This window comes from Vipera berus (assembly GCF_964194415.1).
Source record: "Vipera berus genome assembly, chromosome: 7".
Classification (NCBI taxonomy): Eukaryota; Metazoa; Chordata; class Lepidosauria; order Squamata; family Viperidae; genus Vipera; species Vipera berus.
Genome location: NC_138209.1, coordinates 73,850,964 through 73,868,802, shown reverse-complemented (window position 1 = coordinate 73,868,802; position 17,839 = coordinate 73,850,964).

Genomic DNA, 17,839 nt, shown 5'->3' with positions numbered 1-17,839 from the left:
CAGCAAAAATAAATACATAAATAAAATAAAATAGAGAAATCCAAAGTTCATGGCTCCTTGGAGAATAAAATAATTCATCCCACACAGCATGGCCTATGTGTGTTGAAGAGGAGAATGAAAAGGGCACAATCAAATATGAAAATGAGACCAGAAGAGGCATTTTTGTGTAGGGAAACACAGAGCACTTTTAATAAAATTGTAACTTGTTCAACGTGTCTCAAGGAAAATCTTGAGGAACACCCAAAATTCATTTGAAAGTAACAAAAAGTCAGAGTAGACATTTCTGCTTAATTTCTGCAGGACCGTAAGAAGAAGCAGTGATCCTCCTGGCCATTGTTTTGGAGCATACAAGGTCAATTAGATGCATACAAAAAGATCAGGGAAATGAATAGAATAGTTTTCCTTTATCTACAATTCTACATCCTTCCAGGTAATAGCAAAAGCATGCCTTTTTTTAGAGCAAATCCTATAATTCTCCAAAACACCTGAAGGCAGGACAAGAAGCAGTGGATGGATACTGTTGTTGTTGTTACCTGCGAAGTCATGTCCGACCCATCGCGACCCTATGGACAATGTTCCTCCAGGCCTTCCTGTCCTCTACCATCTTCTGGAGTCCATTTAAGCTCACACCTACTGCTTCAGTGACTCCATCCAGCCACCTCATTCTCTGTCGTCCCCTTCTTCTCTTGCCCTCAATCTTTCCCAGCATTAGGCGCTTCTCCAGTGAGTCCTTCCTTCTCATGAGGTGGCCAAAGTATTTGAGTTTTAGCTTCAGGATCTAGTCTTCTAAAGAGCAATCAGGGTTGATCTCCTCTAGGACTGACCGGTTTGATCACCTTGCAGTCCAAGAGACTCGCAGGAGTCTTCTCTAGCACCATAGTTCAAAGTCCTCAATTCTTTGGTGCTCAGCCTTTCTTATGGTCCAACTTTCACTGCCATACATTGCAACTGGGAAGACCATAGCCTTGACTATACACACTTTTGTTGACAGGGTGATGTCTCTGCTTTTTAGTGTGCTGTCTAGATTTGCCATGGCTTTCCTCCTGAGGAGCAAGCGTCTTTTAATTTCTTGGCTACAGTCCCCATTTGCGGTGATCTTGGAGCCCAGGAAAATAAAATCTGTTACTACCTCCATTTCTTCCCCATCTATTTGCCAGGGATGGAAACTAATGAGAACCAAATTGGGACTAAGAAGAAATTTCATGCCAGTGAGGACAGTCTATCAGTGGAATGACTTGCCTCCAGAAGTTGCTAAATTTAATTACGGCAGCAAGACTCCTGGTAGCGCAATATTGGAAGAAGGAGGAACTGCCTACTATAGAAGAGTGGACTTTAAAAGTTTCAAACCTGGCAGAAATGGCAAAGATTTCAGCATATTTGAAAGAACACTCGCAACAGAGATGTATTTTGGAATGGAGAAGATGGATCGATTATATTCAGAATAAATATGGGACTAGAAAGTTTCATTTAGTATATGAATAAGTATTAGTATTATATGATGTATTATTAATCAGTTATTATTATTTAGTTATGTTAAGAGGAGTTAAAGTGCGACAGAATTTAAAGTGTCTTTTTTTAGTTAGTTAGCATATTTTAGCTTAAGTTGGTTAAAGTTTATACCCTGTATTCAGCTCTGGGAAGTCAGGGGGCAGGGGAACGGAGGGGAAGTGGGAGGGGGAGGGAGGGAGTTTATGTTTTAAAAAATGTATTTTAAAACTTTTCAATAAAGAAGTTGTGAGTGCTCCATCCCTTTAGGTTTTGAAGACGAAATTGGCCAACCACTTGTCTGAATTGGTATAGTAGTAGGGTCTCCTACTTAAATAGGGAGTTGGAGTAGAAGACCTTAAAAGCCCCTTCCAACTCTGTTGTTCTAATTGCTGCTACCTTGATCCTACATGAATTTATTGTATCTGTTTTCCAAACCACTGAAATTAGCAGACCTCATGTCTTTGATAACAGCAAATTCCATAGTTGACCTATCTGTCGAGTGGAGAAACATTTTTTTCCTGTATCTGGCTCTGAATCTCCTGACATTTAAGTCCCTAGATGTCTCCAGGGGTTAACCTTGAGATAGAAGGGCGGAAAAAACACATCTCTGCATTTCCCACACCGTGTATGTTTTTTAAACACGTTTCTTATCTTTTCTTACAAACTTTACTCCAAGCTAAAAAATCTCTTTCATCCCAGGGCATGGAGTTGTAGTCCTTTAATATCTCCATAGATTTCTGTAAGACTATTACTGTGCTGGTTGCTTTGTTTATGGTTTCCTTCGATTAATTCCAAAAATGAAATTTACCAATTAAAAATAAATTTAGGTGCCACACCTGCAATTCAGAGAGAGAGAGAGAGAGAGAGAGAGAGAGAGAGAGAGAGAGAGAGAGAGAGAGAGAGAGAGAGAGAGAGAGAGAGAGAGAGAGAGAGAGACAGATAGATGAGAGATGAGAGAGAGGATGGATGGATGGATGGATGGATGGATGGATGGATGGATAGACGGACGGACAGATATAGATATTAGGCACAAGGAACTGAAGGCTGAAATCTTCTTCACGCTCATCTGGGTGCTGAACTAAATGTAAAGATAATTTCTCCTGAACAAACATGCAGATGCTTGCACAGTAAATTAGATGTTCAGATAGGGAATTAATATTAGTACAAGTAATCACCACTTACAGAGGCATGGATAAGGACTGACATCTCTCCAAATTCAAATATGAATACATGCCAGAGGGGAGGGGAAAAAATACTTAAATCCATTTCCTTTGCTATTTGACCCTTCGAAGGATGTTTGCCTGGGTGAGTCCATAGATGTTTCTTTAAATTAACTAAAATTTCCCCTCTGAGGAAAAAAAAAGCTGATCCCACAAGTTCTTCTGGAATAAAGACAGAGGAGCCCCACAGCCCTGATCACTATCACACAAAATCTGTGTGACAGGACAAGAAAAACCCTAATCCTTTTCACTTATTCATAATGTATAAAGGTAAAGGTAAAGGTTCCCCCGCACATGCGTGCTAGTCATTTCCAACTCTAGGGGCCGGTGCTCATCTCCGTTTCAAAGCCGAAGAGCCAGCGCTTGTCTGAGGACGTCTCCGTGGTCATGTGGCCGGCATGACTAGACGCCAAAGGCGCACGGAACGCCGTTACCTTCCCACCATAGTGGTCCCTATTTTTCTACTTGCATTTTTATGTGCTTTCGAACTGCTAGGTTGGCAGAAGCTGGGACGAGTAACAGGCGCTCACTCTGCTATGCGGCACTCGGGATTCGACCCGCCAAACTGCCGATCTTCTGATCGACAAGCTCAGTGTCCTAACCCACTGAGCCACCGCATCATAATTTATTTATTTCTTTATTTAATTACATTTATATACCGCCCTTTCCCGAAGGACTCAGGGCGGTTTACAGGGTGATTAAAAACAAAAATACAAAAGTTAAAAACAGATTAAAAAATTATATTCGTCCCTGCATAAGTAAAACCCCAGTTAAAATTAAAATTAAAACTAAAATTAAAATGTATGGTGTATATTAAAAAGGGACACCTGGTTTCGATCTACCCATTTGAAGCTAATAATCACAGCTGCAACTCTCTTAAGCAAAGGTAAATTTGCTAATTTCTAAACATGGTTTCTTTCTTTTCCATCCTCACTGCAATATTTTGACTTAAATAAGGTTGTGTTTCCCCCCCCCCCAAGTTTCATTTCTGCAAACACAAATGTACATTCTGTGGAATCTATATTGTCAATGGAGTTTGTGGATTTCTCCCGTCTTGATGTATGACGTGTACTCATTGTTCCACTAGTAATCAGGATGTTGGCCAAAACTGATGGGATTCTAATTCTTCAAATGTGGTCATCATTGAGGCAAAGTTTGACATTTAAGTTTAAAATCCATAATGTATTGTCCACTCAAAGTGAAAGTAACAGAACAACAGAGTTAAAAGGGACTTGGGAGGTCTTCTAATCCATCCCCCTGCTCAGGCAGGAAACCCTATACCATTTCAGACAAATAGTTGTCCAATCTCTTCTTAAAAACTTCCAGTGTTGGAGCATTCACCACTTCTGGAGGCAGGTTGTTCCACTGGTTAATAGTTCTAATGGTCAGGAAATTTCTCCTTAATTCTAGGTTGCTTCTCTCTTTGATTAGTTTCCTTCCGTTGCTTCTTGTCCTGCCTTCAGGTGCTTTGGAGAATAGGTTGACCCCCCCTCTAAGTAAGACATCTTCTTATAAAGACTACAAAGAGACAGAGAGGGAGAGAGTTTTTCAGAGATACTTCTGGACAAAGTATAAATTTATTGAGAAAACTATTCAGAAAAAAAAACTTCTAAAAAACTGGCTTTGTAAATATGGATGTGGCCACAAACACATACACACACAAACACCCCCACACACCCACAAACAATTCTCTGGGAAATGTTATCTTTTCTTAATTAAAATTAATTTTATTGGACTGCAAAAAGTGTGATAACTTCATTTAATTTCCGCAGGAACACCTGAGGATTAAATTACAGAGAAGATCTGAGCTGTTCTTTTGCTAGAAACAAGATACTTCTATTAATAACTTACCGAATAATATTCCCATTGTTCATCCAGATCTGTAGTACTGCCATTTACAATTACCTTGTGCCTTTAGGGAAATAAATAGTTGGCATTGACTCTCTGTTCATTTTTCATAAGCCTATAGTTCTTTTTCCCCTTTTTTATAAGACAATAAATTCCAAAGAATATGAAATCAGCTGCCAACAACTTTTCATAATTGGTTACTTTTGAAAACATTGGCTTCTAACAATAGGCATGCTTTGTAATCCCAAGCAGTTTGTGCTTAAGTATTTAGAAGTCTGACATCATGTCTATAACTTCAAAAAAGAATGTATCATTGAACTCTAAGCCTAGGATTCCTCACTGAATACAAGGTCCAAAAATGGATAAGAAGAAGTTATAACTATAACCTTTAATTCCCAAACTAAAGTCGGATAGTATATATTTCACTTTGACTATAAAGTGCATTATGGATTTTAAAGGTGAGTGAGGACCACGTTTTAAGACTGAGAATCCCATCAACTTTGGTCACCTTCCAAGTTACGAGTGGAATAATGGGTACGCATGTACATCTAACGGGACCGGAGTAAACCAGTCTTCACAAGGTCCAGTTTGTAACCTGGATTACACAAAAATATTCTTGGTATTCTCAGGTTGTGGAAATGAAACTGCCAAATCTTGAGATGGTCTCCAGAGGCCGGTGAAGTAGCGATAATCTCTATGATCATGCGACAAGAATCTCGCAACCAGCAACTGGCAACTTGTGGAGCAGCACCTCTGAAACAATGGTTGGAAACTAATCAAGGAGAGAAGCAACAGAGACTTCCAGGGTTTTGGCTGGTTCCACATCTTCAACTGGTCCAAGAACATTTCAGAGAGAGAGCACTTCCTCACTCCCTACATTCACTCAATGCCTCTAAGCCTAAATCTAACACGTGAAACAAGATTGTGTATCTTCATAAAATGTAATTTTTTTAAGAGCTGATTTGGGAAGGCTAGTTGGCTTTCATTAATTTACTCTACAACTTCACTTATTTGATCATATGATTAACTCTGCGAAAAAATAGAATAGAATAGAGCTGGAAGGGACCTTGGAGGTCTTCTAGTCCACACACCCTCCGCCGCTGCTTAAGCAGGAGAACCTACACCATCTCAGACAGGTGATTGTCTAGTCTCTTCTTAAAGATCTCCAGTGATGGAGAGCCCACGATTTCTGGAGGCAACTTCTGTTCCACTGGTTGATTGTCCTCACTGTCAGGAAGTTTCTCCTTAGATCCAGGTTGCTTCTCTCCTTGATTAGTTTCCATCCATTGTTTCTCGTCCTTCCCTCTGTTGCTCTGGGGAACAACCTAGCCCACTCTGCCCTGTGGCAGCTCCTCAGATACCAGAATACTGCTATCATGTCTCCCCTATTTCTTCTTTTCTTTAGACTAGCCAAACCCAAGTCCCATAACCGTTCTTCATATGTTTTGGTCTCCAGTGGTTTATTTTTAATGACCAAAAGAGCATTAAAAGAGCCTTGGTGGAGCAGTGGGCTAATGCCTCCTTAAGTAACACCAGCTGCCTGCAATGAGTGCAGGTTCGAGTCCCACCAGGCTCAAGGTTGACTCAGCCTTCCGTCCTTCCGAGGTAGGTAAAATGAGGACCCAGATTGTTGGGGGCAATAAGCTGACTTTGTAATAATGCCACTTGGGGGGGGGCAAAAGCCCTAATAAGCAGGCATATACATAGAATGAAGGCTATTGCTAAGCACATTGGTTTGTGCTTAAATTGTAAGCCGCCCTGAGTTTTCGGAGAAGGGCGGGATATAAATGGGATTAAAATAAAAAATAAATAAAAATAATTGTGCTTGTATAGTTTTCTCTTGCATCTTTCTTTTCTTTGATTTTGCAGAATGAGCCAGAGTTCATTTTTCAACAGAGAAACAAATTTAGACTTTAGGTGAAGAATGAGCTTAACTTATGAACTTCACTGGACTGGTTCAGAGTTCACTGCTCTAGTAAACAGTTGGCTGCCTTTTATCAAAAATGTTGCTCAGCCCAATGTCTCTTTTTCAACCGATGTATGTTATTTTCTTTCAACAATGGGGCTGTGATATTTGTGAAAGAGTTTAGGTTTTCATGCCAGCAGTTTCGCAGAAATTGGAAAGTTTAAGCAGTGTGTTTATATCTAACCATGCCATTATCCTGCACAATGAATTTGTTGGAAAAAGGCAAGAAATTTTTTTGGGGGGGGCAAATTCATAGAAGGACACCATAGATATTGCAAAAGATTATTACAATGAAATAAAAATGATTTCTTTGGGGCTTTATGGATGCTGAACTGAAAAGGAAATGCAGGAAAGAAATATTTATATGATAACTGCAGCAATATTATCATATGCACAAAGATGGAGAAAGAATGAGAACACACACAATAAATTGATGGGACTTGCTGAGGTGGCAAAGCTGAACAATTTGGTCTGGAAAAAAAAATATTTTATAAAAAGATTGGAAGCCTTATATGGTGTGTGTGTGTGTGTGTTTGAAACAAGAAAAGACTGAACGGATAATTTATGGGTTTGTAGATTAAAAAGACTTTAAAAGGTGGGGGAAAATTAAGATGCCAATTATTTAATGGAAATAAGGATAGAAATCATAATTCTGTCTTCTTTTTTTCATCTCCATTTTTCCTTTCATATTTTTTTTCTTTTACTGCAGAGGTCCCCAACCTTTTGGCCACCAGGGACTGGTTCCACAGAGAGAGGGTTTTCCGTGGATGCGGTTTGCTTGCTTGTGCGGCCCGGTTGCTGGCATGCAATGGACTGGTACTGGTCCATGGACCGGGGCTTGGGGACCCCTGTTTTATTGCATTAAAAATGTTTTAAAACCCCCTACACAATTATTCACATATTAAAACTACTTCTGAATGCAGTTCAAGATGATTTTGTAGGAGAAAAAAGAGCAGAGCCTGGAGGAGGAGTCAAAAGATGACTCAGCCTGGAATCATTATGTGTCCACAAATGCTCCAAATCCAGCCCTTTTTTAATTCCTTTGACTCTTAGCTAGCATCAATTCAGTGCTGAGTGTAAGTTGACTGGATTCTTGTGTATAGACTTAATCAATAAGTCTTCTTAACTGGAGCTTAAGAATATGGTCCTGATTCTTCATGCCTGACAGATTTACCATTGAATAAAATCCACTATATTTTTTTTTAAAAGCATTCTATGTTTGGCAGTTGATCGTGATTCCTCCCCATGATGATTTCCTCTCCAGAACATCCTTTCTCTTACTTATAGTCCAACAGCAGCACTGTTTTCATCCAGTGAGATAGCAGCAGCTCATAAATCTGGCCCAACATCAAAGAGATACATGAAGCAGGTCAATACTTTGATGATGGCTACAGAGATTGCTAAAGAAAATTGGGGAAACCTATCTGAGAAGAAGTTGATGAGAAACCAATTCCATATTCTTTGCCAAGAAACATGGGTATATCCACGAAGTTATTGGGGTTCAAGCTGGACTTGTAGTCCAATTGTGGTGGTTGTGTTTGTGATTCTGTCTCAACTGATTGTTTTTATAAGAGCTCCTGGTTAGTGTGATTCATGATCCTACTGTCAAGGATGAAAGTTTGGCAGGTATGTGCCTCTGCATTTCAACTTGCCTTTAGATTAAGGGAGGAGGTGTTACTTTCAAGGAGGTTAGATGGAGAAATGAAACATCTACAATTCAGCCCGAAGACTGTGAGATCCTGAAGCCTTTTCAAGGACACCAGAATAGGTGTGGATTTGAAGTAGACAGTTCCCATAACAAAGTGAATTTGTATATATGGCCTAAGTGAGGCATTGGGCATTTGGCTGGGAAAATTATTGTTTAAGTCTGTGAATTGGTGTTAGAACCTCACAGTTTGTTTTTGTTTTTGTTTTTTTGCTTCAACATAACCATGCAGTGAATTCAATAAACAGTAAGATTTTCAGAGACAGAATGAACCTGTAGTTGTATTTGGATTCTTGAGCTGGATGTTGACACCTACCTCCAAAATCTTTAGAGCACATTCAAAAATCTCATAAGCAAAAATTAACTACTTCCCTAAATCATCCAACTGAAATCTCTTAGCTCGTTGACACTGATGTAATTGATTATCAAACTTTACCCACTGTAATGGGACACCATTTGATTGGATTGCCTTAGGCACAGCTGCGTTTATGCCTGCCTTTGAATCCAATTGACTGGCATTACAGGTTCCATTTTTTAACAATCCAAAAAAGGCTAGACTTGTTCTCTTCCCTGCAGAATAAGCCGAATACATAATAAGCTTTTGCTGAACCGGGCAGAATCGATTTTGCTTTCAGAACAAAGGCGTTTATAACTCACTGGTGGCTTTGTCTCAAGAACAATTATGAAATGTTCCTGTTAGCGAAGAAAGTATTGGGAGTTGTTAGATATGCCTGATCACTTAAATATGTGGACAGTTATGTTCTGGCCCTTTTGCTAAAGTGAAGTTCAAGTAAAGGAGATTCGCTTCCTTTCTCTTTCTTGCCTAGGGTAATTTTAGAAAAGAGAGGTAAGTCATACATAGAACATGAGTATTAGATGTCTATGGAAATCCAGATACAAATGCATTTCAGCTACTCAGTCTAATCCTAGGGTGGTGAACCCATGGCATGCATGCCACAGGTGGCACGCAGAGCCCTCTATAGACTATTTAGAGAGGCTGTAAAGGACTTTGAAGTGGCATATGGGTCTAAGTCAGACATGTCAAACACAAGGCCCGGGGGCCAGATCCGGCCCACAAAGTGGTTTCATGCGGCCCGCGAAGCCATCCTGGAAACAGTGAGGGAATGGCCCCCACTGCCTTGGCCCTGGCCCAGAGACCCTCCTTTTGCCAGAGACCCTCAGATCTGTCCCACTCCTGCCCAGGCCCCCACAGGCATCCTTGATGTGAATGATGTAGAGCTGGCTATGCCCACCCAGTAGGCCATACGCACTCTAGCCACGCCCACCCAGTAGGCCATGCCCACCCTGGCCATACCCACCCGGCCCCTTGAGGGCAACTGCAATGCTGATGCGGCCCTCAATGAAATTGAGTTTGACACCCCTGGTCTAAGTGCTATTGCTAAATATCTGTTCTTTTGTTTTTCTTGGTTTTTAAGAAGAGACCAGAAAGCCACTTGTCTGGAATGGTCTAAGATCACCTGGTTGAGCAGGGGGTTGCACTAAAAGAACTCAAAGGTCTCTTTCAACTCTGTTATTCTTTTATTCTGTTTTTTTTTTGTTGTTGTTAGTTGCGAAGTCGTGTCCGACCCATCGCGACCCTATGGACAATGTTCCTCCAGGCCTTCCTGTCCTCTACCATCTTCTGGACTCCATCTAAGCTCACGCCTACTGCTTCAGTGACTCCATCAAGCCACCTCATTCTCTGTCGTCCCCTTCTTCTATTGCCCTCCACCAGCATTAGGCTCTTCTCCAGTGAGTCCTTCCTTCTCATTAGGTGGCCAAAGTATTTGAGTTTTAGCTTCAGGATCTGGCCTTCTAAAGAGCAGTCAGGGTTGATCTCCTCTAGGACTGACCGGTTTGATCGCCTTGCAGTCCAAGGAACTCGCAGGAGTCTTCTCCAGCACCATAGTTCAAAGGCTTCAATTCTTTGGCACTCAGCCTTTCTTATGGTCCAGCTTTCACTGCCATACATTGCATATTCTGTTTTAAATTCCCATAAATTCCCACCAGAAGAGATACCATGAAAGCTATAGTTGCCCCCAAATTTGTTAGACAATCTGCCCCTACTCTTGTGACATGTAGGGTGTATATGCAAAAACTGGTTATATAAGGGTTCAAGCTTGAGCAGGTGGTTGGACTAGAACAGGGGTAGGCAACCTCGTCTCTTTTATGACTCATGGACTTCAACTCCAAACTGACTCAGGAATTCTGGGAGTTTATTTATTTATTTTATATTTATTTTATTGGATTTATATACCGCCCTTTCCCGAAGGACTCAGGGCGGTTTACAGGGTATTTAAAACAAAGATCAATACAAAAGTTAAAAACAATTAAAAAAAGATTAAATCAATCCCTAAAAAATAACAACCCCAATTAAAATTCTCAGCCTGGGCTGGAAAGCTCGAAGAGCCAGGTCTTCAGGTCCCGGCGGAATAAGCGAAGGTCGGGGGCAGTCCTAAGCTCCACGGGCAGCTGGTTCCAGAGGGCAGGCGCACCCACAGAGAAGGCCCTCCCCCTGGGTGTTATCCACCGGCAATCTTTTACCGGCGGTACCCTGAGAAGGCCCTCCCTGTGGGAGCACAAAGGACGAAGGGAGCTTGATGCCATCAGCAGGTGTTCCCTCAGATATCCCGGACCCATGCCATTTAGGGGTTTATAGGTCGTCACCAGCACCTTGAATCTCACCCGTAGGGCAACCGGGAGCCAATGCAGCTCGCGGAGTAGAGGTGTTACATGGGAGTGTCGGGAAACCCCCCATCACAACTCGCGCAACCTCATTCTGCACCAGCTGGAGCCTCCGAGTGGTCCTCAAGGGCAGCCCCATGTAGAGAGCATTGCAGTAGTCTAAACGGGAGGTCACGAGCACATGAGTGACTGTGCGCAGGGCATCTCGGTCCAGGTAGGGTCGCAACTGGCGCACCAGGCGAACCTGGTTGAATTCTATGAGTTGAAGTCTATGAGTCATAAAAGAGCTGAGGTTGCCTAGCCCTGGATTAGAAGATCTAGTCCCTTCTAAACTCTGTTATTCTGTTAAGACAAATCCGTTCCATGTTTTTTCTTTTCCCCTAAGAATTTCCATTGGACATCTTGTCCATGAAGGTAACCAGAATCCAAGTGATTTAAACAAAACCTCACTTGACTTAAATAAGGCCTTGATCCTTTTTGATATGATCTAACACCTTTTGTACTTTGCAATATTGTTTTATCTGTCTAAAATCTCTTATCAGACGTCTACAGCATGGCTGTTCCAAATAATAAAAGTGTAGAGGAGATTCAAGGTGGAGAATTTCTTTCTGGACAACTTGTAAACATATACAAATTGAACAATGCACCATTGGCGTCTAACATACTGTATATTATAACAATAACATCTCCCCCCTTTCATCATCATGATAGTGTGAGCTATCAAACCATCCACACATAATTTGAGATAGTCAAAACATAGGAAGAAAATGCTCCTGAAATATTTTGCTTAATCCCTTTGATTTTCCGTTATTTTGAGGGACCTATTGCGTCATTGCTACTAGAGAAGAGTTGGAAGCCATAACAAATATTATTTCTCTCTCACCTTCCTCCATAATGTCAGGATGCTTGCAGCATTATAATATTTGTAAAGTCAGACAGGATCACCAAATGAGACTTGAATGAATGAATGAAATGGTTTTCTGCAGCCACTGCCTTTTAGTTTCTAGGTGAAATTACAGACCATTATTTAATTTTGGAGAGTATGTTAATTGGGGCGAAGACCACTGATCAATTAATCAAGGTGATTAAATGATTAACAGCTTGATCATAGATTAAAAGCTCTGACTAATATAAGCTGGCCATCTGTGCTCCCCTGGTATAATCTTTAGTATTCCTTGCCAAGCTTCTCAGTGTGCACACCATAAGTGAATGAATCTACAGAAGTGATAAGCCCAGATAAAATTTCAAAGCTGATGAGATGAGAAGGGGAAGCAGGACATATTTCTCACTCATTGTGTCATAAGAACAAGAATGGATGGGAGGGATTCCAAGTTAGTCAAGAAGAAAGGCAGAGTGTGGATAACTTGGAGGTTTGGCGGCATTAATTAACCAATCTAGTGTAGGACTGATGTTGCAAGGGGCAACAGACCAATAAAAGAAATAGACATGGAGCCAAAGACTTTTTGTAGATGGAGTCTACTACCATCCACCTGTCTTGAAATGTCTGCTCCCCAAAAGATAGAAAACATATGGTATGTGTTTTAGGGAAGCCAAAAAGATGGCTAAACAAATTATTTTCTGGCAGGTGAACTACACAAGATACAAACAGAATAACAAAGTAACAGAGTTGGAAGGGACATTGGAGGGCTTCTAGTCCAGCCCCCTGCTCAAGCAGAAACTCTATACCATTTCTGATAAATGGTTGTCCAATCTCTTTTTAAAAACCTACAGTCATGGAGCATCCACAACTTCTGGAGGCAAGCCATTCCACTGGTTAATTATTTTCACTGTCAGGAAATTTCTTCTTAGTTCTAGGTTGTCAGAGCATGTACAGTCTTATTGCGCTGAGATGACCCGGGAGTAAACACAGTAAACAGTGGTCTATATTAAATGGTGGTTTATCTTACACTAACTACAATATCATACACCAGAAACAATATACATACATGTGTTAATACAGCAAGTTCTAACACACAGCAGTTACAGCAGGAAACAGAAGACAGAGAAACAATCCAGCAAAAGCCTTCCCTTTTATACTCAGGCTCTTAAAGGGATACTGACCCTGCTTGATCTTAAAGAGACACAGACCCTGCTGAGTCATTCCTATCATTGCATTATCCACCTTATATTACATTACACCAGTTGGTTAGCCTTTAAATCATTACCCTGACACTCCTCCCATTTAAAGCTAAACAGCTGTTAACCAAAATGCTTTTACACTGATGCCTAGGCAGGCACATTTAAAACCTCTCCTTGATTAGTTTCCATTTGTTGCTTCTTGTCCTGCCTTCAGGTGCTTTGGAAAATAGTTCCCCCCTCCTGTTTTTCTTTGTGGCAGCACCTTAGATATTGGAACATTGCTATTATATCACCCCAACAATGTCAGGAATATATCCAGTGTACCCAACAGTCTGTAAAAATAGTGGAATTGAGATCTTGCTTGCTGGTCAGAAAATTCTATCTAAAGTCAAAAAAGGGCCTGGGTTCAACGAGTCCATGACAGCTCAAAAGTGGATCACCCAAGATGTTAGTCAGTCAGGTCAAAGCAATGAGACAGGAAACAAAGGAGGAAGGAAGATCACAAAAAGCTAAAAGGTTGGCAAGTCATTCCCAGTGACAGCTATGCTTAAATAAGACACATGTAAAGGTGGCTTAGCTGTGTATGTCGATGCCTTTGCAAGTAGAACCAAGTAGATTTTATTTATTTATTATTTATTTATTCGTGTGGTCAGTAGGTCTCGTGATGGGTCAGGTGTGGGTGTGTCAAGTGAGGGTCTCGTGAGGGGTCAGGTGTGGGTGTGCCAAGTGAGGGTCTTGTGTGGGTCAGGTGTGGGTGTGTCAAGTGAGGGTCTCATGATGGGTCTCATGATGGGTCAGATGTGGGTGTGTCAAGTGAGGGTCTTGTGATGTGTCTCATGATGGGTCAGGTGTGGATGTGTCAAGTGAGGGTCTTGTGATGGGTCAGGTGTGGGTGTGTCAAGTGAGGGTCTCGTGATGGGTCAGGTGTGGGTGTGTCAAGTGAGGGTCTCATGATGGGTCTCGTGATGAGTCATGAGAGAGAGGCTTGTGATGGGTCTCGTGATGGGGAGGTTACTTCAAGTCAGAGACATTAGAGGGTATGAATTATCAGTGGGTCAGGTGTGAGATATAAGTGAGGGTCTTGTGACGGGGAGGCTACATCAGGTCAAGGTCATTGGAAGGTGAACTGCTGGGTAGGAGAGGACTTGGGTGAATTGGTTGAGGGTTGTTGCTGCCTCTGGTTGGCTGTGATTTGGATCCTGAAAGTCTTATAGGCTGGTTGTACCTCAATGTGTCTGTTGGTGGAATTGCTTGTGGAGTGCCAGGCTTTGATGAACTCATGTGCGTGGAGGGTGGTAGTGTGGCCAATGATTTTAGTATTTCTCCAATCGAACTGTTGTTTGGTGTTGGTGTGAACAGAGATTAAGGATTTAGGATTGTGGCTTTTGATTGCCAGCCAGTGTTCATTGATCCTGGGTTTTAACTGATGCGTTGTTTTTTGTCCCATGTAGAATCGGTTGCAATGGTTACAGTTTACTTTGCAGATTACCTTCTCTCTCTCTCTTGTGTCCTGTTTGTACTTACCCAACCCCTACCTACCAAAGGATATTTTCCACAGCCTGAAAAAAAGTGAAATTAGCATTTTCTCTTGTTTTAACATCCATGTTCCCCCCTCTACCCTCAAAAAAAAATCTGATCAGTCATTGCTAGTGCAAAGTTGCCCAGTATATCATATATATATATAAATTTGCTTCTCTATCTCTTACCTATTTCCTACTTCATTTACCAATTTAATATTTTTGACTCAATTCTAAGAGATTGGGAGATTGGAAGCAGAAGAACACAAAATTATTTCCCTCTTTGTTCTAAGCATCTGATGTAATTGAATGCCACAAAGGGCTTTAAAGATGATCACTCAGACCTTGCATTGAACTCAGAAGCAAATTAGTCACCAGTGCAGGTTGTGCAACAGGGGTGTTTCACAGGTGGCCCTAAGGCCCCCTAGAATTGCCAACAGAGTTGTGTCCTGTACTAGCTGCAGCTTCCAAATATTCTTCAAGGGTAGCCCCATGCATATCTCTATATCTGTATATCTCTACATCTATGGTGAACTATGGTGAACTATGGTGCTGGAGAAGACTCCTGCAAGTCCCTTGGACTGCAAGGCGATCAAACCGGTCAGTCCTAGAGGAGATCAACCCTGACTGCTCTTTAGAAGGCCAGATCCTGAAGCTAAAACTCAAATACTTTGGCCACCTAATGAGAAGGAAGGACTCACTGGAGAAGAGCCTAATGCTGGGAAAGATTGAGGGCAATAGAAGAAGGGGACGACAGAGAATGAGGTGGCTGGATGGAGTCACTGAAGCAGTAGGCGTGAGCTTAAATGGACTCCAGAAGATGGTAGAGGACAGGAAGGCCTGGAGGAACATTGTCCATAGGGTCGCGATGGGTCGGACACGACTTCGCAACTAACAACAACAACAATCTCTATCTATCTATATATCTATCTCTATATCTGTATATATCTATATCTATTATCTATCTATCTATCTATCTATCTATCTATCTATCTATCTATCTCTATATCTATCTATGTCTATATCTATATCTATCTATCTATCTATCTATCTATCTATCTATCTATCTATCTATCTATCTATCTATCTATCTATCTATCTATCTATCTATATCTATATCTATCTATGTCTATATCTATATCTGTATCTACCTACCTCTATCTATATTTGATAAAGTAGATCACAACCTACTACTTGATAAGATAGAAAAATGTGGGTTAGATAGCATCACCACCAGATGGATTCGTAGCTGGCTGACAGACCGTACTCAGTGTGTGGTCCTCAATGGAACTGCATCTACATGGAAGGAAGTGTGTAGTGGGGTGCCCCAAGGCTCTGTTCTGGGCCAAGTGCTCTTCAATATCTTCATTAATGATTTGGATGATGGGATACATGGGGAACTCATCAAATTTGCAGACAACACCAAGCTGGCACGAATAGCCAATACTTCAGAAGATAGGCTTAAGATACAGGAGGATCTGGACAGACTCGAACACTGGGCACTATCTAACAAAATGAAATTCAATTGTGAAAAAAGTAAGGTTCTACATTTAGGCAGGAAAAATCAAATGCACAGGTATAGTATAGGTGATACCTTGCTCAATAGTAGTAACTGTGTGAGAGATCTCGGAGTTCTAGTGGACAATCACTTCAATATGAGCCAGCAGTGTGCTGCAGCTGCCAAAAAAGCCAACACAGTGCTAGGCTGCATTAACAGAGGGATAGAATCAAGATCACGTGAAGTACTAATACCACTTTACAATGCCTTGGTAAGGCCACACCTGGAATACTGCATCCAGTTTTGGTCACCACGATGTAAAAAAGATGTCGAGACTATTATTATTATTATTATTATTATTATTATTATTATTATTATTATTATTATTATTATTATTATTATTATTATTATTATTATTATCTCTATCTCTATCTCTATCTATCTATCTATCTATCTATCTATCTATCTATCTATCTATCTATCTATCTATCTATCTATCTATCATCTCTTTTAATCTTCTTTGCCACAGTTATAAATGCATCTTTATTTTATTCTTTCTCTCTGTAGTTATAATGTCATTGCAGTCTTTCAATATCCTACCCTTTTATAAATCCAGTTTCCTTGGTAAGCAGAGGCAAAAGAAACAGAGGTGAAATAAAGTTATTCTGCAGCTGATCTTGATTCTTTTGACCTGGCCAGAAGTTATTTGCTATTCCTTGAAAGTACGTAAGTGGAAAGAATACCAATTTAAATGGGGTTCTTTTTAAAAAAAATAAAAATAAAAACAAATAAAAATAAATCCAATTCAGAGCATACCACAATCAAATAAAAAGATAAATGCCTTTAATACCTCAATGTATCTAAGTTATTTGATGAGTGCCCTTAGGCTGGTAGTGCAAAGGTTGTGTAAGCATTTTTCAAAAGATTGTAGACTTGAACAGGAGACTCGAAGTATCTCAGCAAAGGAGCAAATATATTTTCTAAGTTAGGAAGGAAATCAATTTAGCCATTTATAAACTGTGTGACAGCAAAGGCAGGTTCAGCTGCTTGTGGAACACACGTATTGGGCTGCTGATGAACTGTAAGATAAGTTGAGTTTAAATGGAAAGGTCTGAGAAGGAGAAATATCAATTATAGAGACTAAAATGTGTGCGCTTCGCAAAACCAGGAAAGCAGCCTCGTTTTTTTAAAAAAAATGAAGAGCTATTATCCTCAAGATTTTTCTTGGCTGCATTATGCATTGTCAGCTGTTTATAAAAAGCTTTGCATTTTTAATCACTGCAGTTAATGAATTTGACATTTTAATGATATTGGTTTTCATTCCAGGTTTTGATTGTGATGGTATCAATTGTTCTGTTACCCAGGGGTTTTTTTTTTTTTTTTTGGAAAAAAATAATAGCTCCCTGCCTTGAATATGTGTATGAGCAAAGCATAATTTCAGTGAGGAGTAAGTACAGCTTTATGCAAAATGAAATATATTAGTAGATCAGACTAGGACATGAATCCATCTCCCTATGGAATTTTTCAGGTCTTCATGTTGTTTTGACTTCCTTCAATATTTCTTGGATCCATTTTCATATATGAACAAATGCCACATTCAGTCTGAATTTTGCTTGGCCATCAAACATAGCCCTCAATATGTGTTCAAAATAGTTTTGACATATTTTTTTTTTACATTCCCCTGGGATTCCTACAAATAACTCATAAAAGCAGAATCCTTGAGTTTTACCCTGACTGAAATTCAGTGATTAAATTATCAAGAAACTACATAGTGCACAGAAAACACTCAGTCAATCTTGATGTTTTTCTTCTAAAGAATGTATATGTATATAT